A 24,675-nucleotide genomic window follows, 5' to 3' on the forward strand; every position below is an offset into this window, starting at 1 on the left:
AAGAGTGGGGACAACTCAGAGAAAGACCCCTCCCTCCCTCTGGGCCATTAATGCCTTGCCAGAGGCCCGGTGCTCTGCATCCTGCCCTGATGTTGTCAGGACACTCTGGGGTTTCAATAGGGCCAGAGAGGAGAAGCAGATCCGTCAGCCACCAGGCAGCTCCCGGGGAGGCTCGTCACGCACACATGCACCCGCCCTGCCCGCCCGGCCAGGATGGAGGGGGCCCTTTCTTTCTGGCCTAAAGAAAATAGACTGCTGCTCGCCCCGGAGCCCAGAGGAGCTGGTGCCAGCCCCAGCGCTGACCCTGCTCAGCCTTTCATCGGAAGCCCGAGTCCCACAGGGTCTGCCCCAGTAAGCAGGGCCTTCCCTGGGATGAGACGCCACCCCTCCGCCCCCAGCACACACCGAGCTGCACCAGGAGGCTGCAGTGTTGCTTGGTTGCTTTCTGTCCCCAACCCCGGGCTGTGTAGTTCGGGATTTTTCCCCCCTTTGCTAATGTTTTATTCATGTAAACCCAGCCTGCATCTGTCCTCAGAAGACGAGAGAGGATGCAGGGGGGCGGGGGAGACGCAGGGTCGGGAGAGACAGCTCAGAGAGAAGGGGACCTCGGGTTTGTGTGGGTGCTGCTGTTCAAAGCCGGCCGGGCAGCCTGGAAAGATCCAGGGAAGATGTGCTCCCTCCCTGCGCGGCTGCCTGACAACCAGAGCACCCGTCACTCGGATGCGATTCATTGTCACCTCTTAGTCTATCGCTGGTTCCTTTTCAAACCTCTCCACAGCTCACTGGGGAGGGCCCCGCTCGTCCCCCACCCTGCGTCACCTTCTCTGGGGCCCGGGAGGAAGCGGGAGGCATTGTCTGTGCTAATTGCATTGTTAGACCAAGGTGCTCATGTTCGGCTGTCTCATTTGGGGCGTTTATTAGACATGATTGCTGGCTGTCGGCCGGCGAGGACCAGCAGTGGCTGCCCACGTGGGGAGTGGCGGCTTCAGCACAGGCTGGTGTGTTCCCGGCCACCCTCCAGCAGACACCCACATCACCCAAACCTCACTCCTCCGGGGCACTTTTGTTCCTAAGGGAGCTCCCAGGAGCAGGGACGCAGGGCAGCATGGAGCTTCCTGGGGCGCTGGGGCCCCAACCCTGATGAACACCCCATCCATCCTTCAGGTCACTATAGAAGTTGGCCTCCACTGCCTCCTCCGCTCCTTGGGCTTCCCTGGCATGTGGCACAAGGTCTCCGCTGGCTTTTGTGTGGCCCCTCCCTACACCCAGCAAGCCCCTAGGTGTCCTCCAGCTGTCAATTCATTTAGCCAGTATCCCCCCTCCCCGGGGGGGAGTGCTACTGTAACGCTCCACACTGTCCAGATGAGGAAACCGAGGCACAGAGAGGTACTTTCCCCTCACGTTACCTCCCTTAACCTGTCACAGCCAAAAATGGAGCTGAAGCCCTGACCCCCGCAGCTATGGTGTCCCAGTCCTACACCAGGCCAGAGCACCGAAGAGCCAGGCAGAGAGCAGGCCAGGAAGGGCTGGCCTGGGAGGTGGTGCCAGGGTGGAGGGGCTCCTCCTGAGTGTGGGGTCAGCCCTGAGCCAGTCACACCAGCCATCCAGAGCCCCAGCAGGCAGGGGTGGCATAAAGAGCCTTTGGTTTCCCGGGGAAGCCTCGCTGCAGAGCAGAGGCACAGGACATTGCAGGCTTCTTGATGACTCCATCCCCAGCACCTAGAACCAACCAGAGGAGCTGACCCTGACCCAGAGTGAGGAGATTCTCCCACTCACCCAAGCTGGGTGCCAGAGGCCAGGAGCAGGCTGTGCCCGGAGGCTGAAATCCATGCTGTGTCCCTCAGCCACGCGTGAGATGGGATGGTTCTTCCAGTACCTGATGGCATGCCCCCATTCAGTGTACCCAGTGGTGGTCCCACGTATGGGCAGGTATAAGACCCCCAGCTTCGGGAGGACCTTTGATTAAACCAACCCAAGCCAGCCCATCAATTTGGGGCTCCCCTGGGAGACAGCCAGAGCTGACCACTCACTGATTCATGCATCTTGTGTTTATTGAGTGATTACTGTGCGTCAAGCACTGTGCAAAGCACAGGGGCCATGCAAAGGAGTGAAGGGGAGGAGCCGTGCTCAGAGTGAGGCAGGATCAGGCCTCTGTGTAAAAAGTCTGCTGCAATGTCCAACTATGGAAACCTTGGGGAAGTCCAGGCAGGCTTCATGGAGGAGGGGCATTTGAGCCGACAAGTGGGCATTCCACTGTAGAGAGGGGGCAAAAGTCCACAAGGCAGAGGCTTGGACAAGTCTCAGAGGCGTGAACAGAGCAGAATTTATTTGGAAAAATAGCCAAGCTGGGCGGGGTGGTGCAGGCCTGTAATCCCAGCAGCTCAGGAAGCTAAGACTGGAGGATCACAAGTTCAGAGCCAGCCTCAGCAAAAGCAAGGGAGGCACTAGGGGCTGGGGATATAGCTCAGTTGGTAGAGTGCTTGCCTTGCATGCACAAGGTACTGGGTTCAATCACCAGCACCACCCAGAAAAACAAACAAAAACAGGAGACCCTAGTCAACTCAGTGAGACCCGATCTCTAAATAAAATACAAAATAGGGCTGTGGATGTATCCCCAGCGATCCAGTGCCCCTGAGTTCAATCTCCAGTACCCCTCCCAAAAAAAAGTAGCCAAAAGGAATCAGTGGAAATGGGGGTGGGGGGAAGACAGCCAAGTTCTAGAGCATCTAATTTACTCTTCTGAAAATTAAAGTTGGAATCTGATGCTCCCCCAAAAGCCCTCTATGCCTAACCTGGGGCATGGAGAAGCATTTTAAATCCCAGCTACAGTCAGTCCAAACCCAGCAAGTAACGGGTGGCCAGGACCCTGCCTTTTGAACAAGGCCCTGGTGGCGCAGTGTAGACCGCGGAGGTTCTGCCTAGCGGCGCGCCAGGGTCGGAGGCAGGCCACTTGGAAAGCCGCGCTGGGTGCAAGAGGGGCCCCAAGGTCCTGGGGGTAGGACTGGGGTCCCAGCAGGCCAGGCCCACTCCTCTCCCCTGGCAGACGGCCCTCACCTCCAGGCTGGGGCTGGGGGCAGGGGGCGGAGGCGCAGCGTGAAGGAAGGGCGGACGGCGGCAAAGTCAGCCGGGGAGCATCCATCTGCCCTGACAGCCAGCAATTACACCGCGTGATCGCCAGATTACTCCAAATGCATTTATTACAGGGGTTAGAAGCGGGGGACTTATTTACTGGCAAATCCATACTCATTACAAGACTCAGCCTAGCCTAGACTGAAAACAGCTCAACTGAAACAAATAATTACCAAAGTCCTTCCAGCGCGGGGCTCTCAGGTGGTTGGGTGTAGGGGGAGACGCCAGGCCTTTTCCATGCAGAAAAGGGAGGCGGCGGTCGCGGATGAGGGTCTCGGATTGGGGAGCGGAGCCCCGCCGCCCGCCCCGTCGCAGGCGGACCGGGAGCCTCGCCGCCGAGGTGCGCATGCCCGCCAAGGTCATGAATATTCAAACGACCCCGGGGGTGGGACTCGAGGGCTCCGGCCGCCGCCCACAGCCTCGCGCTGGCGGAGGGAGGCCAGGCGAAAGGGGGCACCGAGCCGCGGCAGGACTCCAAAGCTGGGCTTTGCAGGCAACAGAAGTTCCACGTTTTTCCCGGGAAAAGACGCTGGGCGCCATACAGAACCCAGCCCCCAGGGTGCTGGACGAATGAACGGAGGAGGGAAGGGATGCTAGCCACCCCTTGCCCCAGGTCATGCAGCCCAGAGAACTCCGTTTAAGTCCCCAACCTGGGGCTCTTGGGGCTGCGCGGGCGGGGGGCGGGGGTAGGTGGGGGGCACCTCTCAGGGTCTTAAAGGGCTGGAGTCTTCTCCAGGTACGGCTGCCAGGCACACAGAGTTCTGACTTTCAGCCACAGAGCTACCAGACCCCAAGCACCCCATGAGGTGGGGGATGCAGGGAGCACAAACCAGGCTCCCAGAATCCCAAATGCCTTCCGCACCTGCCTGGGTCTCTGGGGTTCCATAAACAAAATCCATCAGAGGGCTTTCTAAGATTAGCAGAAATGTTGGGTTTCGTCTGGAGGCCTGCCTCCCATTTTACAGATAAAGAAACTGAGACCCAGACAGGGACCCAGAGCCCCAGCTCCCGCGTACAAGGGGATGAAGAGCTGCTGCGCAGGACGGCGCTTTGGGGCCTCCTGGGTGGGGAGGCAGCGATCAATGCCCGCGTGGGGAGCTGTCAGGCCGATTGAAATGTGGGCCCCGCCTCTCTGCCCACTGGGCAGATGCTGGCACTGCAGCCCGTGCCTTAAATATTCATTCACTTGACAGAACACTAATTAAACAAAGTAAGGTGCATTATTACTTGATTAAATTTTTTATTGGCAGCTTAATTGGTCTGTTAGTTGCCCCTTAGGGAGTTGTTCACCCTCCTCCCCCACTGTAGCAAAGGAGGGGGTCTGGCACCTGAATCGCCCTTCTCTGCCCGTGATGCCCAGGGCACCTCAACCTCACATTCCCCTTCCCTTGCACCCCAGCGTGGCCACTGACCACCCCCCCACCTCTGCAGTCCAGATTCCTCCAATATTGGCAATCCATGGCAACCAAGCAGCACATAGGAGTGGGCTTCTGTGGAGGGGGAGGTTTGTCAACCCCCCTGGGATCCTCAAAATGAATATCTGGGTTGATCCCCTTGGAGATGAAATAGATCCAGACTTGACAGGAAGGTCTCGGTCTACTCAGTGGTGGGGTGTAGCTGGGTGATCTGCCACTCTCTGGGCTTGAGGGACACCAACCATCACTATCCCAGCTCCTCAAGACCCTTAGGAGACCCAGACACCTCCCTGGTCACAGTGCCACCTGTAACCCCAAAAAGAGTGGCAGTGCCTGTGGCATGGATGTCCTGGGAAGCGCTGGTGCTCAGGGTCTGCTGGTAGAAGGGCCCGGGTGCCCCTCAAAACCAACGAGCACATCCCTTCCTGTCCAGCCTCCCATCTGGGTGTGCCTCCTCCCACCACCCCTACAGATAGCCAAGGTGTCCCCCCAGATAGGCACACAGTGTCCCCTCGGCAGTGGCCTGGATGACACCTTGACCTGCCTCTCCATTCTCCCCATCAGTGAGTGGAGCCTGGAGCCAGGCTTTGACCCTTTCCCACAGGCTGTTCCTTCCCTCTTTCCCCCCAGTCTGTCCCCTGGGGTGGCAGAAGAGGAGGAAAAGGGCCAGGGGCAGTCCCGTCCTTTCAGCACCCATCAAAACTATGTGTGAGGCTCAGACTCCCCCAGTGCAAAATGGGTGCCCATCCTCATTCCACCCACCAAGCAGAATTTGAGTGTGGAGCTCTGAGGTAGAAGGAGCCTCCTCTCTGCTGCGGTAGCCCCGTGTCCAGACATCTCATCTGGCCAGTCCTCACGCCCATGCTTTAAGGTCACTGCCTTCACCAGCTTTACACGAGGCAATAGGTCCCAAGGGCCTCACAAGCAGGACGGGTCTGCTGGGTCCAAAGCACTACCAGGGGGAGGAGGGGAGAGGCGGGCAGGGGAAGGGGCCAGGCCCGAGAGCGGCTGAAGCCCAGGGTGGACGGGCTTTGCTGGCCTTTCCCATGCCCACCCACCAGCTCCTCAGCCCACTCACAAGGCCCAAACCCCTGTTTGTGGTTTTGGGGTGGGGGCAGACAAGAAAACGGGCTTCCCAGGGAGGCCTGGGTCCATGTGTCGCCCCCGCCTCAGCTGTGCCCCGGGTGGCCGAGACCAGGCAATTGGGAGTGCCCCCATGGCAGTCCTGCCCACACCCGCAGGCTGTCCTCTGCAGGCCCTCCCACCCTCTAGAAAGGATCCAGGCCCAGGCTGATGACAGAGGAATCATCTGGCCGCCCCAACAGCCGCCGCTGGCGAGCAGGAGGCGAGGTAATTGGCATCACTGGCGGCCGGGGAGCAGGAAATGAGCGGCCGTGGTCGGCGTGAGAGGGAAGCTGTTCAGTGTCATGGGCCTTATCTGGGAACAGGCTGCCCAATTACAGGGCCATGCCCGCCGCACCCGGCAGCTGCCAGCTCCTCTGCTGCCCCTCCCAGTGTCCTCATCTACCAGGCCTGGGGCATCTGTTGCCCCTTCCGGAAGGCACGAAGCAGCTGCTGCCCAGGAAAGGCCTGGCCTGACACCGACCCACCCAGGTGTGCAGGTGCCCACCCAGCAGCAGGAGCAGGCTCCCTGCTCAGATGCTCTGCCCCCCAGCCACCTGCCACATGAGAGGATTAATAACTTCGTGGGTGGACGACACTCCACTGTCTATCTCAGACCTGCAGTCGCTGGGGGCCGCGGAAGGGTGTCATATATTAGGAAAATGGGACAGTAATGGGTTTGTGATCGTACTTGACGCCGCCCTGTGTTAGAAGATTCCACTGTGCAGTATTATGTGGCGCACAGATGATAGGGGACGGCCGTCCCTGGAGGGCGAGCTGTGGGTGGGGCCGGGCCCAGGCGGGAGCTAGGGAGGCAGCTGTTAGCATTATTCTGGGAACCACCGCACAGGGGTGGCAGGGGTGGCAAAAGACCTGGATCTGGGGGCAGACCCGCCCGAGACCAAACCCTGCGGCTTCCCCCATTGGGCCTCCGTTTCTGCATCTGTGAACTGGGGGCGCTGCCGCCTGCCTGCGGGTTGTGAGGGTTGGCTGGGCTGGGAACCTGTGCAGAGCTGGGCAGAGTGAGCCCTGACCGAGGCCCGCCCCCACTCCTGGACTCCATGGGCCTCTGTGGGAAGATCGCCCTCAGGTCTGTGGACAGAGGCCTTCAGCTCACTCTCTCAACCCTGCTCTTCCCGGGTCACAGGCCCCTGGGAGTTACGTCCCTGCGGGCAGTCAGCCAGCTGGCCGCGGGATGCTGTCCTTCCCTCATCTCTGGGGAGCTCTGGAGAGTCTCCTGGCCCCGCGTCCTTCCTGGCCAGGGCATCCTGAGGGCAGGAACGGGTCTGCTTCCTGCCCGTCCTCGGAGCTGGCATGAGCCTGGCACTGCAAGGACGTTCTAATTCCACCTCCACCGGTGACGCGGCCCACTGAGCAGGAGCTGCACGTGCACGGGGCAGAGGGACCCCCGTCCCTCCTGCCTGCCTCAGTACAGGGAGGCCCTGGCAGTGGACTGTGCCCATCCTTAAGTTCAGCCCCCCGCCGGGCCTGCCCCGAGACCTTCCCCCAGCCTTATAAACTAGCTGTTGGCTGGGGGCCCAGAGTGGCCCAGAGTGGCCCAGAGTGCCACCTGGGAGCCAGCCGAGCACTCACTAAGTGACACCTGGGGAGGGGGTGCAGGCTAGCCATGGGTGGCACTGGTGCAGAGGCCACAGGCAGGCTGTGGGCAGTCAGGGATGCGAGGCTGAGAGGGGGCTCAGGCCTGCCAGTGCGCCTGGGGTGGAGGCCGCCCTGATCCCAGGGCCTGGAGTCTGGGTGTGGCCGGGACTACAGCAGTGGGGGACAACTTCTGAGGGGTGGGACCCACCAGACACCTCATTTCTCACCAGGGCTTAGGCTACCCACCCCACATTGTGGAGACCCCTGGGTTGGCGAAGTACCCCCACCAGATTCTCGGCGGTCCCCAGGGAGTGCGGCTAGTGGGCAGGACCCGGTGGCCCGCATCCTCATCACAGCTAGCCCTGGCAGCCCGGCCACCCTTGCCCCGCCCCTCTGTGTGGGGTTTGGGTGGGGGTAGGGTGGACCACCCACCTGGCCCCAGGCTGTCGCCTCCAGATGGAGATCTGGGCTCCGTCTCTCTGTCCGTCTGTCCCCCTCGCGCACAGCCTCCTGTTCCTGCAGCTGCTCCCCGTCCTCACCAACCTCCTCCCTGCAGACAGCTCGGCCCGTGGGTGTGAGTTTCCACAGGAGGGAGCCCCGTCCGCCCAGCACTGAGTCCCCCCAGCACTGAGTCCCCCCCAGCACTGAGTCCCCCCAGCACTGAGTCCCCCCCCAGCACTGAGGCCCCCCAGCACTGAGTCCCCCCAGCACTGAGTCCCCCCAGCACTGAGGCAGAGCCTGGCGGGTGGGGAGCAGGGAGTGGGGAGAGGGGCTGCGGGGACCCTGAGACTGAGGCCGAGGCAGGCTGCCCAGCACGGCCCCTCCACCAAAGCCAAACAGGCAGCGCCTTCCCGGGTGGTTTCACCAGGAAGCCGAGGACCGGAGCAGAGGAGGCCGGGTCCCTCTGCAGCTCCATCTTGCTAGTCGGGGCTGGAGCGGGCTCGGAATCCCCTCCTCTCTCTCTGCTCTTAACACGTCCCCCGCCAGCCTTCCCACAGCCGGGACACACTGACAAATCGTGCTCCCCTCCTGTGGACGGGAGGCCAGGCCCAGAGGCCTGACAGCATATCCCAGAGAGCCTGTGCACACAGCCGTTGGCATCTGTCCCCACCCTGCCTGCCCCAGCAGCCCAGGAGGGACAGGGACATAACCCAGCAGTCACTGGTGTTAAGAACTGTACTCAGGGGAAGGCTGAGCCTCACCAGGGTCCTCTCTGTGCAGAGGAAAGCAAGGCACCAGGAGTAGTCAAGTGTCACTGGGCTCACCCACCGCCCAGCACCACCCAGCCGCCATCCTCAGACATCACCACTTTAACACTCCAGGCCCTGGGGACACGGGACACGTGGTGAGGCTACGGCCTCCGGAGCACACTGTCTCAGGGAGTGAAACGGACAGGCAGAGAATGTCACCTAGTACCCAGTGCTGGGAAAGGACACGGGGAGGTGACTCTGGCTATTAGCTCTACTGAGGCAGGAAGACCCCCCAGGATGGGGACAGGCTGCTCCCCCTCCAGCTCCCTCCTGGCCTGTACAAAGCGCCTGTCCCTGTGGTTCCCGCTAATGAAGGGCAATGCCACCCACCCAGGAACCCGGCTGCTTCCAGCTGGTTTTAAAGAGGTGTCTCCGAGGTGATGATGGCGTTTGTTCCCATTGCTGTCTCCTGCCCACCCCGCAGTGTCCCTCTGTGGGTATATCAGAGACTTAGCCAGCAGGGACAGCTGCCCCTCACCCCGCCCCCGCCCCAGAGGAGTGCCTGCTCCCGGGCAGCCTCTACGCTGGGTGCAAGGGGTTTGGGGGCAATTAGGGCTGAAGGTCACTCTCAGGACCCACGGGTTGGCAGTGAGGAGGACCAGTTTCTGGACCAGGCTGGGGGAGCAGAGCAGGCCTCGGGGAGGAAGGGGTGTCTCCAGGGAGAGGCAAGGAAGGTTCTGTGGAAGTGGGAGGCGTGTGCAGGGGGCTGCAGAGGGAGGGTCACAAGCCACTTGAGAAATCCAGCGCCAGGGTGGATGGAGAGGACGGCAGCTAAGGTGAAAGGAGAGCCCCAGAGGTTTGGGGTGTTGGTGCTGGGGATGAACTCGGCCTCACGCATGCTCAACACCTGCTCTACCAGTGAGCGACAGCCCAGCTCAGGGGTCATTATTCACAAGTGACAACACAGGGCCCTTGAAAGTTGGCTGGAGATTGCCACCCAAAGAGGTGGACACTCAAGAAGATGGAGAATAAATGACAAGGGAAGGGCCCACGGGGCAGGGAGGGGCTGGCCAGGTGGAGGGACAGAACAGGGACAAGAAAGTACGTCCATTTGGTAGCAGGGAAGGCCTTCCTGTCTTCTCTGGGCACTGAGAGGCGCGCTTCTCTCCCCAGGAAGCTCTCTACCCCTTTAAAAGATGAGAAGACTGAGGCCCAGGAACCCTGGCTTGCCCTGGGGCTGGGACCAACCCGAGGCCCGCTGGTCAGCTGCCAGCCTGCACCCTGCCAGATGCCCCTAGGCAGAGAGGAGATGAAAGGGGTGAAAGTTGCGAGGGCATCGTACCCAGCACATACTTGGTTGATATTAACTAGAGGTGCCACCCTGGATTTGTAGAGCATGTGTTTTCCAAAGGCCCACTGTCACCGCGCCACCACAGAGCACAGTCTCCGGGCGAAGGCGGCGCTTCCTGCCTCTGCAAACTTAATAATCCCCTTTGTCAGGCAGTTCCTCCTCTGTCTAACCTAAATCTCTCCTGTCATGGCTTGAGCCAACTACCTCTGCCAGGGCTTAGCCCACCCTGGAACAGGCTTCCATCTGTCCTCCGTTCCCTGGTGAGACCTACAGACGTCTCCAGGGAGGTGGGGGCCTCCTTCCCCTCCTGTGGCTCCTCATCCTTCCGCTGCCCCTGGCTAACAGTGGGGCTCCCCTCTCCTGCTCGGTGGGAGGACTCGGGAGCCCTAGAGCTGGCTTCTCCTTCCATTCACAGGCTCAGGTGACAGCTGCCTCCTGCCACCAGGGCCAGGGCCTTCCCTCCAGCCCTTCCCAAGCTGGAGAGTGGCATCCAGCAGATCTCAGGATCGTGGAGTGCTCGGCATGGTGCCTGGCGCATAGGAAACGCTCCATAACCATGTAACCGCCCTGGGAAGCTGAGCGCCAGCAGAGGTGGGTGGGCAGGATGACGTGGGAGGAACGCAGGGACAAGGACTCCCATCTCGGCCCTGCCACAGCTCCTGGGTGACCTTGAGCAGACCCCCTTCCCGCTCTGCAGGCGGGGGAGCAGGAGAGGGGCTCCAGAGGCTCTGCCCACCCCCAGGGCTAGAAGCTGCCAGGTCCCAGCAGCCTCAGGGAGGGAGGGCAAGAGAAGGAGACGGGCAACCCCAGGCCCAGGCCACACGCTGAAGAGCCCAGGGAGCCCAGGCCAGAGTCCCCACCTTCCTCCTTCCTGCCCCGCCCTGGCCTGTTCCTGCCCAGGTGTCTGGGTCGGGGACTCTCCCTGCAGCCTCAGACCCACCTTGCCTCCCCCACCCAGGCCTGTGGCCACACTCCCTGGCACGACACAGATGTCCCTGGCCCAATCCAGTGCCGTAGCACCCTGGAGGGAGGCCTGGCCTAGCAGCCATTTCAAACCCAGCCCTGCAGGCAAGTGTGAGCTGTGACAGCCCCCCATTTACAGAGCCCGGCCTGGTTAATCTGCTTCATTAAAGACACTAATTAATTGGCTTAATTAAAAGGGTAACCTCAAAGCCAGCAGAACTCCCTCCTAATGAGCATGAAGCTGTACTAGGAGAGCGTCCCCCCAGCCCCCAGCATGCCCGCCCCAGGCCTGAGCTCGGCCTCAGCTCCCATGTCTGACCTGAGACCCAGGCCCCCAGCCCGTGCCAGCCTAGGACCACTGACCCTCCGGCTGGGCCCAGACACCCCTCGGGCAGCCAGTGTGCTGGCGGGAGATCGGCATCCCTGGTCACACTCTGCTGCATACCGCACGGCCTGGCTGCTGTGATCAGACCCCAGCGCAGGCAGGTGGCAGCCAGTAAAGGTCAACAGGCCAAGAGGGAGGGACAGTGTGAGAGGGAGACCCGGGCTGGCCACCTCTGCCCGAGCGGTGGGAGCTCAGCCGAGCAACAGTGGGCTCAGCACAGGCACCGCAGGCCCCGAGAAAAGGGTCCTTGGCCACCAGCCTCACTGAGATCATGAAGCTCTGGAGTCAGGACAGGGGGTTCCAGGCCCAGCTGTAGAGGGAGCCACGGCCCTCCCTGTGTGCACTCAGTACTTGGTACTCAGTACTTGTTACTCAGTACTCCAGGTTCCAGTCCCAGGTGAACCCTTCTTGGAGCAGCAGGGGCGTGGGGAGGGGTGGAGGCTCTGCACACCCCCAGCCCCTAAGGAAAGCCTGTCCACAGCAGCATCTAGCCCCCCACATTCAGGAAACGGTTCTCTCCGGTCCTTGCACAAAGTGGCCCAGCTCAGAAGGGCTCCTTTCCGACCACGCTCATTTGAGCCCCCAGCCGCCCTGGGAGACCCAGCACTGAGTGTGAGTGCTTTAGAACGGACGCTCTGGGGGGCTTGTCTGCAGCCAACTGCTGCCCTGGGGCCACTCCAAGGGATTTGCTCCCTCCTCCCCCAGATGCCGCCACAGACACCAGCCAGGTGCGTGAGCAGCCGCAACTCGAACAGGCACTTACCCGACAGGGGTGGCATAAACATGCCCCACGGTGCCCAGGGACCAGGTGGCCTTGAAATGTCCACTCAGGTGTCCCTTACAGCCCCTAGAGAGGAAAGACAGGACCTCAGGATGGGACAGGTGGCCCCATATCCAAGGGGGCCCAGCTAGACCCACAGAGGTGGACAGACGCCTCGGGAACCTGTTCATGGGTTCAGGGTGCCGAAGTCAGGGGGCATCCCTAAAGGTCCGAGCCCACTCCCAGGCCATCTGATGGACAGGACCCTGCCGTGAGGGAAGGAGTTGGCCAACTTTAGCTGCTGCAAGAGCTCAGGGCACCATCTGGGCCTGTGCCTGCGTCACCTACCCTCAGTCCTCTCCCACAGTGGAACTGCAGCATGAGGCCCATGGCCGTCTGTCCACCTGGACAGACTTCATCTCTGCATAAACAGCTGTGAGCCTGAGGGGAGGGGGGGAGAGGAAGGGCAGCACAATACAATAGACACTAGTATGGCCCTGTGTATAAACGTGGCTGTATAACCAACGTGATCCTGCAATCTGTACACCTGGCAAGATTGAGATTACGGACCCCGTTTGAATCAAATGTATGATATGTCAAGATCATTGTAATGTTTTGAGCAACTAATAAAAAAATTAAAAAAAAAAAAAAAAAACAACAGCTGTGAGCTTGCTAGGCCAACAGCTCTGCCGCCCGGGAGCGCAAGAGTGTCCGGCCCTGTGACAGGAGACTCAATCAGCACAGATCCTGGGGAGGGCGGGGCCGCGCACAGGAGCATCGGCTCAGCTGCCTGTAAGGCCCAGACCTTGGAGCTTGGAGGAGGCCAGGCTGTGGCGCAGGAGGCCCCACTCAGATCACAGGTCTCAGGGCGGTCAGCCTGGGCTCTCAGGGCCCCTAGGCCAGGGCCCTCGGGGACTGAGGCAGGGGGAGCCCAGCACAGCTGAAGTGTGCAGGGTGGAGGCTGGGCCTCGGGGAGTCCTGGATTCGCTCTTCAGTCTCTCTAGGTCTCTGGTCCTTCCAGTGGGAAATGGGATCGTTGGCCCTCACCCATCTCCTTGGCTGTGTCCAGGAAGGGAGCAGAGGACAGGGCTGCCAGGTTGAGGAGGGGCTGGGACCTGCACCTGGCTCTGCTGGTGCAAAGGGCCTGACTCCCCGCCCTCTGGAGAGGACCTGGGGAAGACAGGACAGGCCTCATCTTGAGGGTTGCTCGTTGTTATATCAATGGCATTACTTATTCACAGCCCAGCATCCAGACTGGGCGGGCGGGCTGTGAGTCATCCCCAGGCCACCAGGGCTTGAGGGAGGCGTGGCCTCCTCCCCAGGGCTGTGGGTCATGGTCTGGGGCACAGCCTTCCCAGGGCAGAGCAAGGGACTTCGGGGAGGAGGCCAAGGAGACAGGAGGGAAGCAGCTCAGCAAGGTCCCAGCCTCAGCGTAACAGGGTCTTCAGACCAGGCTTCACCCGGGGGACCCACACAGGCTCAGCACCCATTTCGCAGATGGGGAAACTGATCCTGCTGGGATGAAAGGCCAGCTGGGCCACAGCACACCCTCTTGCCCAGCAGGAGGCCACCGAGCCGGCTGTCTGCCCCAGCCCCTGTCCCTCTCCAGCATGCACCCCCACCCCAAGTCATCAGGGCACCCGTGCCAGAGGTCAGTGCAGCCCGGGGAAGGGGCCTCTGCTTCCAGTACCTCCCCCTGGGCGGCCGTGGGATGGAGTGAGGCGGGCAGGTGGAGAGCCAGAGCTTAGCCGCCATCACCACCCCATCCCCGCCAGGCCAGCCAGGAGGTGGGGACCGTGGGCCGTCCCTCCCCACCCCTGCTCTGTGCCAGTTTCCCTGACGATGATTTCTGTTGGTCCTTCCAAGAGTGGGACAGTCCGTGGGCATGCCTTGGTCCCCAAATCCCAAAGTCTCTTCCTGAGGCTCCGTCGCTTCTCCCCGTCTGTCCCCTACCCTGGTGAACATGCCACCTCAGCTGCACGGTGCAGGCAAGGAGCCCCCCCTCACAAAGGGTCCCTGCACAATTTGCCCATCACCCACTCGGACCTGGCACTGGGCACCCCGGCCCGCCTCTGAGTTTCCTTGGCTTTAACATGGGGTGATGGGACCCCTCCCATGAGACTGCAGCAAGGGTCCAGTGAGCTGGCTGGGAACTCTATGGGGACAGGGCAGAGACGGCTTTCGCTCTGTGCACCAGGGTGGCTCTGGTGCTTAAGAATGGGCTCTGGAGGGGGCTGGGGCTGGGCTCAGGGGCAGAGCGCTCCTCTCACACGTGTGAGGTACTGGGTTCGATCCTCAGCACCTCATAAAAATAAATAAATGAAATAAAGGCATGTGCCCCAGTGCCCAGCTCTTAAAAAGAAGAATGGGCTCTGGGGGACTTGGCTGAACCCTGGGAGTTATGTGATGGGGGTGAATGTCCTTGCAGAGCCTCGGTTTCCTCATCTCTAAAATGGGCCGACACACTCCTCAGAGCTGAGGAGTCAGAGCAGCCCCTGACCTGCTCTTGGGCAGACACAGGAAGAGCTCCCCAAAGGCCAGCAGCCCTGTCTTCCTGTTATCATTGCTGCTGTTGCCACTGACTGCCCTGCTCGGCTTCTGTGGCCCTCCTCGGCCTCGGCCTCCGTGGCAGATCTGTGGTGGGCATCGGGGGTCCTGGGTCCATCCCAGCCCACAGCGGGTCCAGGGCAGCCCCTTGCAGGACGCCCCAGGGCTCCTGCAGACAAGGGCCTCTGTCCTGCTGACCCCAGGTCAGGGCAGGGGCAGCACGATGGCACAAAGGCTGGGCTGTCTGCACCTCCGGCAGGGCAGCTGCCCACGGCCAGCCTTTTGCCACAAAGAGGCCTTTGAGCAGCTGCCGGCAGGAGCCGCGCTCTCCTCCGAGGCTCCCGGCTCTCACAAGCCCCGTCTGTCTGTGAGGCCACTGGGCCAGGGAGGCAGCTGCATGGGGGCAGGGCCCACGCCCAGCCCTGCTCCTGGGCTTGCTGCCTCACCAGCCTCCTCAGCCTCCTCTGAGGGTGTCAGAATGGGCCTCAGGTAGGCAGGATGGGCCAGGGTCCCCACTATGGCTGGGCAGCTGCAGGCCTGGCACAGGGGCACGGGAAAGCCCCATCTGAGGCTCTGCCTCTCCCAGCCTCAGTCTCCTCATCTATAAAGTGGGCACAGTGGTCACACATGTACTCTCAGCAGCTTAGGAGGCCGAGGCAGGAGGACTGCACATTCAAGGTCAGCCTCGACAACTTAAGATAAAACATCTCTAAAAGCAGCACTGGGGGAGGACGCCGGGGGGCATAGTTTGGTGGTAGAAGAGCCTAAATAAAAGGGGCTGGGGATGTAGCTTAGTTGTAAAGGACCCCAAGTTCAATCCCCAGTATGGCCCACCCAAGAGCCTCCAGCTACCTCAGGGCCATGGTAAAGATAGGATGAGGCCCACATTTAGCACCCCACTTGCTGCCAGGCAGTGGCAAGGGCGGACACCAGGACAGTTGCCCCCATACCACCCCACAGCAGCTGGGGTGAAGTGACACCACAGGGTGGGGCTCCAGAGGTAGAGCTTGGCTCTGTCCCCAGCTCTGCCTCTGATTGCTGAGTGACCTTGGCCAGGTGACAGAACCTCCCTGAGTCTCAGGTTCCTCCTTTATAAAATGGGCCGAGGCCACCCACTCCTAGGGCTGCGTAGGAGAAAGTCATTTATCAGCTCGCCCCAGCCTCGAGCCTGAGCCCCGGCTGGATGAATTGATGAATCTTAGATTGGAGGCTGCGGTAAGCAGCGCCTCCCGGGTTCAGGGGAGGGAGGGAGGAGCCACACAGGTGGGGAGGTGGGGCAGGGAGTGGGCTGGGAGGGTGTGGGCAGGAAGTCTGGTTCCTTCCCCAGGAAAGGCTTGTGGGACGCACACAGAGGTCCCGAGGCTGGCCTTCCTACCTGGGGAATGGCACCCGAGAAGGCTGGGAAGGGACAGGAGGTGAGGCTGGGAAGGTCTGAAATGCCAGGCCCAAGGACTTGGACTTGAATTTTCAGGGACTAGGGAGCAACGGAAGGTCTCAGAGTCAGGGAGGGGCTCGATTAACTTAGAATTTCTCAAAATGTGAGGCCGTGTCTGGGCGGGAGGACGGGGAGGGGAGGGGATGGGGAAGCTTCCACGTGGTCCATGTGGTCCTGAAGCTGGGCTTGGGGCCCGCGGGTCAGGGTGTGTGAAAGAGACTGGGGCAGAAACAGCCACGGGTCCCGCCCCCTGCCCCAGCCTGTCTACCCCCGGAAGTCAGGCACACAGCCTGGGACTGTCCCTTGCAGACACCCAGCACAGGGGATCCTCAGGGACCCAGAGCTGCCTGGCTGCACCCCACATCTGTGCAGCTGCTTCTGTGAGTCTGTTTCTCAGCCGCCTGTGCCCCAAGTGCCCCACGGAGCCACCACAGCTGAGTTTGGGATTTGGGGTCTGGTTTGGTCTGGCCTGGTTTGGTCTGGTTTGGTGGGGCAGGACTAGAACCCTGGACCCTACCTCGGCAAGCCTTCGGTCCCTGAGCCATATCCCAGACTAACAACCAGTTTGACGCTAGAACGCCCTGCGGGAAGGGAGCCCTGTCCCTCTCCCGGGGCTTCCTCATGTTGGAAGCAGGGCCCTGGGGATGGAGGGGTAGCAAGGCTACTCCAGGGGACCCCGGCTCGGGAGGCCCAGGTCTCTGGGAGCCCCCACCGGAGGCAGTAGCCACACTAAGAGAAGCTGAGGTTCAGATCCCTCCTGGCCATTAGGTGCTGTGTGACCTTGACCTCTGTGTCTCAGTTTCATAGATGTTATCTAACATTAAGTGAGATGCTACATGTGACATGCGGAGCCATGCGGGCACGTGGCGAATGGTCGTATCATCATTGTTAGTGCAGAAAGCCTTCCCGTCCCCCAGAGAGGCAAGGCGTCCCCCTGTTCTCTGGGTGCAGGGACTTCCCTGGCCACGCAGCTGGCCAGCTGCAGGGTTGGGGCTCTCTACCTGCCTCTGCTCTGCAGGCCCCAGAGCAACCTCTTGAGCGTGTACCTCAGCACCCAGCGAGGTTGTGACTCCCCTGTCCCCTGCCTGCGGTGGGGCTTCCATGTCCAAGACAGAATCTGGGCAGCCAGAGGCCCGGGCAGCACCCTTCTGTCCTGGTGCGCGCCGGCTGAGCCCGGGCGGCTGAGTGAAGCTCCCTGGAGTCCCCACGCCCAGGGCTGAGGGGCCTCTGACGGTGGAGCATCGAGGACCCCCCACCGCAGCGTCCTGGCCAGGCCTCCCCGCTGTCCCTCCCCCGCGCCTCGCCCCTTCCCTTCCACAAATAAATTATCAACGTGCCCAGGTCCCGGCGGAGCCCGCGTCGCAGGGAACAATGAAAAAGCTTTTAATAGGATTCCAGCTGCAGCCTCGCGCTCACGGGCCCTAATGGAGATGGCTCCGTGACCACAGGCCCCGCGCCGCCCGCCCGCCTCCTCCTCCCCAGGCTCCAGTGGGCAGCGGGAGCTGGGCCACCTGCTGACGTCACGGGGCCAGCATGCTCAGCACACGCCACCCGCCACCAACGAGGCCGCTCTGCCTCAGCCCCACAGGCCAGACCCACTGTCCTGGACGCAGGTCCGCCAAGGCTAGTCCCCTCCAGGAAGAATGCCCCCCGCCTGGCTGCACTGGCACCTCTCCTGCGAGGCCACCTCCCCGCCACATGGCAGCACCACGCCCAGCACACAGTGGGGCCTCAGGAAATGGTGCCAGGGAGCAGGGCGCCAGAGAGGTATGAAGCTTGGTGACCAGATGAGACAGCCCAGTGGCCCCAGGAAGGGCCCCAGGAGGCACAAGACCCCCCCAAGAGAAAGACCAAAGCTCAGGCCCCGGTGGCCGCGGGCAGCTACCTGCGTCTCTGTGCCTCTGCGTCCCATCCGCACAGCCTGGGACCAGGAACAAGGCAATGAACGAGGCTGCCGTGTCCGTTCCTCTGTGTGACCTTGGACAGGTCACTTCACCACTCTGTGCCTCAATTTATCCCAGGACATTGTTGTCCTGGAGTAAAATCAGGTAATGCTGGTGCCTGCCACCACCACTGTGACCAGGACTCTCCACTTCTGCTGTGTGCTTAGGGGCTGTGCTCTGGGACGCCACATCCTGACTGTGTGACTCTGGGTGATCACTTGGTTGGTCTGAGCCTCAGTCTTCTGTGAAACAGGGTTGTCATGAAGCCCCACAGATTCCGCACAGTGGGTTCCCCAGCTCAGTGCTCCAGAAAGCACATGGCGGGCCCAGTCGACCCCGGTGACCGCAGCTGTCAGGGCCTCCCTGCTGCCCTCACAGGGCTGAGGTCCGGTGACACCTTGGTCCTGGCTCCAGCTTGGACCTGGGGTCTGCCACATAGCAGGTATCCAGCAGACCCAGTGGGGTTCCGCCAGACTCCGCCCAGGGGACCCGACTCTCACTTCCCGGCCCTTGCCCTTCTCGCTCTCGCCCTCCCCCGCCCTCAGTGGCTCCCTCCTGCCCAGTCCATCCCAGGACATTACATTACAGTGGAGCAGCTTAGAGACCCCTCCCCGCCCACTCCACCTGCCACCTGCAGGGCCCTCCTCGGCTCAGCAGATGAGCCACCCACGTGCACAGGGTGGTGGTGCACGGAGTGGGCACGGTCAGGGCCCAGCACTGCGTCCTTCGGGTCCGTCCTGCTGCTGAGTTCAGTTGCTGTCAGCCCCTACCAAGCCCTTCCATGGACACCGTCACACACCGTCTTCCTGCTCCCCCTGTAAGAGCGCTCTGTCTTCCCATTTCACAGGTGTGGGGACCGAGGCACCGAGAGGCAAAGTGAGGCCCCGGGGCACTAAGCTGATTCGCAGCAGAGGCAGGATTTGAACCCGAGCCCAGCACTCTGGTCCCACAGCCCTGCTGCCTGGCACTCTCTCCCACACGGCCTTAGACGAAGCCTGTCACCACTCTGTGCTTGGTCACCCTTCTCTGTGGGAAGACACACCTGGAAGAGGCTGGCAGCGCCTGGCAGCTGGGGCGTGGCACTGGCCAGCCCCTTTCCCTAGCCCAAACCCGGGAAGTCTTGGGGCTGAGTCCCAGAGCCATGGGTGGCGTTGCTGGGCCCTCAGGGGCCCTGTGGCTCAACCCCTGTCCAGCAGTGGTAAGGAAACAGGCCAGAGCGCCCCACCGGGTCTGGGAGGGGAGTGTGTGGTCTGCCTCCCCGAAACAGGTGTGCAGTCTTGGGGGGTGCAGCCTCAGGGGGGAGCAGGAAGAGACTCCCTGGCCCTCCTCAGAGCCCTCTGCTCACCAGCCAGCCCCTCTGCTAGCCTGGTGGCCCTGCCCAATGCCCAGCTGACTGCCCCTCCCCAGGGCCAGAGGTCAGCTGTTTGGGGCCTCTCAGTTGAGCAGGGATTGGGGAGGGGGTGTCACTCTGGCTCTTCATTCCTGTGCACCCACCCCCTCCCCAGGGTGGTGACAGAGGGCAGGGGTCCTGGGACTGGGTAGGGCCGGCCACTCAAGCCTCTTCTTGGCACTTGCTTCCTGGAGGCGGGGTGGGTGGGCACACGGTGCCAGAGCCCGGTGCTGCTCCAGGGAGGGAGGGAGGAGGCCTCAGGCGTGAGCACCACATACTCCTGCCTCCCTTCAGGCCTGGCCCACCTGGGCTGCTGCCCGGAAGAGAAGAGGGAGGGAGGGAGGGAGCCCTCACCCTGGGCAGGGGCCATGCCGAACCCCATCCAGTGCCTTACTGGACCAGGCACCTTCAGGAGCTTGGCTAAACTCCCATGAGCCTCTGCAGCTCGCCCTGCCTCTGGGGAAGGATGCTCGCCTGCCAGCAGCCAGATTCTGAACCCAGGTCTAGCTGGACTGTAAGTCAGGGTCATTCCAGAAAAGCCAGCAGGCAGCTGCTGGTCAGATCTCCACATTGGATCCTGGACCCAGGACAGCAGATTCCGCCCCCAGAGGTTGCAATGGGCAGGCTGGCCCCTCTGCTGCCACACACCAGCCCCTGAGGTGGTCCCTCCTTCCTCCACGCGCTCATTCAATCTGCCAGGCCCAGCACCGGGCCCAGGGCTGCAGCCATGACTGACGGAGACCCTGCCCTCTGCCATCCCTGCCTCCCGCCCCCTCCCCAGGCCCACTGTCTGTGGAACCAGCAGGTCAGGTGTCCTCCACCCACACCTGCCCTCCACACCCGGGCTCCCCGCAGCCCGCAGCCTCCCCGGCTCCCACCGGCAGAAGCTCCACCAGGCAGCCCTAGGCACAGGCCCCCAGGAGAAGCCCCTGGCGCCAGCGGCATTCTTAAGGACATTTTCGAGCAGCATTTCCCAGGCGTCACCAAGGGTGGAGGAGCGGAGGGGCGGGGGACAGGTTCTCCAGGAGCAATTTGCCTCTGTAGAAAAACGCCATCGCTCCGAGCCGTCCCCTGCCTTTTCTGTCTTCCTCTCTAGCTTGCACTCCCTCTTCCCTCTCTCTCTCTCCCTCTCTCTCTTTTTTTTTTTTTTTACAGTTTGCTAAATCTGTTGTAATCTGGTGCCAACGATTAATTCAGGCAGAAGGAGGGAAAGGGAGTGAAACCCCCGCCAGGAGCTGCTCTCACAGCCGCGCGGGAGGAGGGGCGGGGCCAGCCCCGCGACCCAGGCACGGTCCCCCAGTCCCCCAGTCCCGGCTTCAATCACTACCAAGCCCTCCCAGCAGGGCACAGCCGCCCGCCTCCCGGGCTCCCCCAGGGCACAGCAGCCACACCTGGAGCCCGGTGCTGGATGCCTGGATTCTGCGCTCTGCCTGGGAGGCAGTGTCCCCTAGTGGTTAGCTGAGCCTGTACAGCCGGGCGCTGTGGCTTCCAGAGACAGCCTTCTCTGCCTTCTCTCGGCCGGCACCCCAGCCTTCCTTCTCCGTCCAACAACCCTTCCCCAAACCAGGAACATTCAGAGCTGGGGGAGGGTCTCAGGAACCCCCTTCATCAGGAACACCCCCTCCACACCAGGACCACTGCTCTCATCAAAGTGTGCCCAAAAGGCCCCTGGCCGCCATCACACAGTGGGACGGCCTCGTGTTCAGGTGAACACACGGCTCTCAGGAGCAGGGGACCATCTGCTGGGCCTGGGGAGCCCACCCTGGAGGACTAGATAGAGGGTGCTTGAGGCAGGGCCAGAGTGGGCAGCCTGGGTGTCCTGCAAGATAGCGATGGTCAGGCCAGCAGAAACCTGGGGAGACAGCGACCAGCTGCCAATAGCCCCCACGGGCCTCCAGAGGCCCAGGACCCTCCCCACGCCCACCAAGAGGTCTGCACACGGCCTCTCTGTCCCTGTGTCCACCATGCCCTCATGCCTGTCCCTGCTCACCAACTCAGCTCACCTTCAGACACCCTGTTCCCCAGGAAGCCCCGAGGCCCCGGCTTGTCCGCACGCCCCCTGGGGGCTGATTTTGTGTCCCAGAGCCCAGCGCTGTGCCGGGTCCCTGGCAGAAGCTGGTACTCGGAGTGAATGAGTGGCAGGCAGGAAAGGAGGGAAGGGTGAAGGCAGGAGAGACAGGGCCCTCCAAGTGCAGCCCCAGCCTGCCCGCAGCCTCCCCGGGCTCCACTGGCCTGTGCCGTGCTGGGTGGGGGCAGCCCACACCAGCCCCGCGTGGGAGTCCTGCAGATGTCTTCCACAAAGCAAGTCGAGGCCCCGGAATCCTGACATCATCTGCAGAGCTGCTGACCCCAGGGAGCAACCAGGCTCTGGGGGCCCGCGGGCGGGCGGCAGTAAACAGGCAAATGCAGGCCCACGCAGGCCTGGGCTGGGCGGCCCTCGGGCTCCTGCTAGGGAACTGCAGGCGGCTGTGGGTGAGGAGGACACTGCAGGGGCGCTGTCCTTTTCCCTGCCTGCCCCGCCCTCAGCCTGCCTAGGGTGACCACCCCACAGCAGAGGACAGAATGCAGCCATGCTGTGCCCTGGCTGGGGTCTGAATTTTGTGTCAGGGTGGAAGAGCCCAGGTTCTGGGGAGGGGACGCCCCACCATAGACACACACAGGGTTGAGCCTCAAGGGCGGCAGACAGGGCTGAGGCCTGAGCCAGTGCTCCCCACCCCCGCCCTGTGCTGTCCCCTGATGGTGGCTCACCTACCCACCCCATTGCTGCCCGCAGGGGCACTCCGACCCTCCGCCAGGGCCATGCTCTTTGGTGTGCGAACACACAGGCTCTGGCCCACACCCCTCACATACTCCAGCCCCCAAGGGGCCTAAAGTGAAGACCCCCTCCCTCTTGTTGCTCTTGGACACTCCCACTTGCACTTAGGGACAGCAGGGGTGACAGCCCATCTGGGAACAGGTGTTGACAGTTGGGGCAGGGGCCTCGAAGTCCTCCTTACTAGCCCAAGGCCTAGAGAAGCTGAAAGCGCCAGCCCAGAGTGGACCCGGGGGGAGGACCACAGGGGACCCCTATGGCTAAGCATGAACTCTGTACTAGACACCTTGTATGAGTCACCTCCTGTGCCCCACTTGACAGATGAGGAAACTGAGGCCCAGGGAGGTCTGGGCACTTGCTGAAGGCCAGCCAGGCAGAGAAATCCTTCCCTGGGGCAGTGTCCCAGAGTGTCAGGAACACAATCGGCTGGGATGACAACTGATTGACATCATTTTCAGATCCTGGGGCAAGAGAACCCACCCAGCCACAAGTCTTCTTGCATAGTCCCAGACAGGCCCCATTGCTGAGATGAGGCCAATTTCCAGCCCTGACTCTGGGGCAATGTGGTTGGCTAGAGAGGGGTTGCCAGGAGGTCCCCAACTCCCAAGTGGGGCCATCTGCCTGCCCTGCCAGCACCATGCTCCCTGCCTCTCCCACTGCCTAGTCCCACCTGACCTTGCAGAGGTGGCTGCCCAGCTGGCCTCAGGGACTTGTCCCCCTGCACCAGAGTAGCCACTTCTTGACAACGGCACCACACTGGACTTCTTCAGGCAGTCAGCCAGCTCTAGGCCTGCCTCTCTGTCCCTGGACACCTGCTATACCAGGGCCACCTGGGGTTTCAGTCCCTTTCTTGCTAACTTTGAACCGAGTGCACACACCATCTGCCCATGTTTTCTGTACACCGTCCTTCCCTGCTCACCCATGCCTGGGGCACCCACCCATCCTCAGAGGGCAGGACAGCGGTCGTGTCCTCCCACGGAGGCAGGGGCACAGTGGCCCTTGGGGAAGCTGCAGGCCTGGGTGGCCCAGAGGGTGACACAGGCTTGGCCAGCAGGCCTCCGTGTGCAGTCCTCTGGGCCAACACCTTGGCAGCAGCCTTGGCAGCAGGTGACACATAGGGTGGCCACACCCCCTCCCCTCCAAGGTCTTGGAAACAAGCTGGGCGGGTCCCCCAGGGGCTTCCTTGGGAGGCCTCATAGGACCCCGGAGCAGGGACACAGAGGGGACTGCTGCGTAGCGCCAGGGTAAGACTGAATGAAGTCCAGCAACAGCACACAACTGGGTAGGGGAACCTGACCCCCCCCCAACTTCCAAGGTCTTTACAGGTCCCCTCAGTCCTTGAGGACCCCTCGGACTCAGGCCCCGGAGCAGGACCATTAAGGAAATGGAACAAATGCAGCTGCAGTTTACGCAGCAGTCCCCACCCCCACTGGGGGCCCGGGTGCGTGCAAGCAGCCCAGTTACCAAGGGAAACTGAGGCACAGAGAAGTGGAGGGACTTGGAACCAGTAGGTGGTGAAGCACGGACACACAGACCCAGGTCTGGGTGAAGTCGGCCCAGGACGCACGGCCCTGGGCACGCGGGCCGGGGCCTGGCCTTCCTGGCCTCAGCTCTGCGGGGGAGAATTTTTTGAGTGATTGTTCCGTGTGGGAACTCAGGGTGGGGCGCACACCTAGCCCCTCCACGCCATTCACTGCACATACAAGCTGTTTGCTCTCAGACCTGCGCTGGCTGACCCTTCCGCCAGATGTGACAGCCCCTCAGCTGTTCCTGCCCCTCAGACCTCCCAGGACCCTCAGTGCCAACCCAGCTGGGCAGCATCCCCTCCCAGGCACTGGCCCTGGCAGCTTGGGCCATTTCCATTTTAAACCTTCTGAGGAAGCCCTGAACAGTCGCCCACGGAGCCAGCACCAGCTGACAGGTGATGTTTGCGCTCTCCTCCTGGGGCTGGCAGGAAGGAACGCAGTTGGCTTTCAACTCCAGAAACCTGAGCCTGGAGCCCCTGAGCATGGCAGCCTCCCCCACTGCCACTGGGCAGGGAGAGTGTGCCCCAGCTCCTAGCCCTCTACCACTAGCATCCAGTGTCCCCAGCAAGCAGCCTCCTCCCACCCACTAAGCCTCCAGGGGAGGGGATGTGGGTGGGGCTGGTCTCCATCCTCCCTGAGGGTGCAGGGGCAAGGTGGGGCAGGTTTGGACCCAGTCGTCCCCCACCTCCTCTGCCTTGGCTTTATTTATTCACATCAGAGCTCTGTCTTGGGCCTCCCGGGCCTGGCACACCCCAGCTGGGCTGTATTCTCTCAAAGTCACACACTCCAGAGAGCCTTGAAGCCCTCCGGGGGCCACCGGGAAGCCTGGGGCAGCTCCCTGATGTCGCCGCTTCACAACTTTCTCCTCCTTGGAGAGCTCTGATCAGCCACGGTTCCCTGCAGCTGGGCAACAACGCTCCCCAGCCTTCCACCCATGGGCCTCTCCTCCCCGCGCCGAGGGGCGTGCGCCGGGTCTGTTGTCTCCTGGTCTTGAGAGCTTGGGGGGAGAGGCACCCCGCTGCGCCCCCAGCCCCTAAGTCCCACTGTTCTAGCCGCCAGGTGTACAGCCCCAGTCCCCCACCGGCTCGGGGCTGACAGTCCACAGCGC

The 24,675-nt window shown here is 62.1% G+C and overlaps 2 protein-coding genes across 4 annotated transcripts in view; one reads left to right on the forward strand and one right to left on the reverse strand.

Moving 5' to 3' along the window:
• Window positions 1–24,675, forward strand: part of Macrod1 (mono-ADP ribosylhydrolase 1) — a 137,714-nt gene that overhangs the window by 81,487 nt on the left and 31,552 nt on the right. The window lies entirely within an intron of this gene.
• Window positions 1–24,675, reverse strand: part of Flrt1 (fibronectin leucine rich transmembrane protein 1) — a 69,886-nt gene that overhangs the window by 44,596 nt on the left and 615 nt on the right. The gene's annotated exons all lie outside the window — the stretch shown is intronic.

Source organism: Marmota flaviventris, chromosome 9 (genome assembly GCF_047511675.1).
Source record: "Marmota flaviventris isolate mMarFla1 chromosome 9, mMarFla1.hap1, whole genome shotgun sequence".
Classification (NCBI taxonomy): Eukaryota; Metazoa; Chordata; class Mammalia; order Rodentia; family Sciuridae; genus Marmota; species Marmota flaviventris.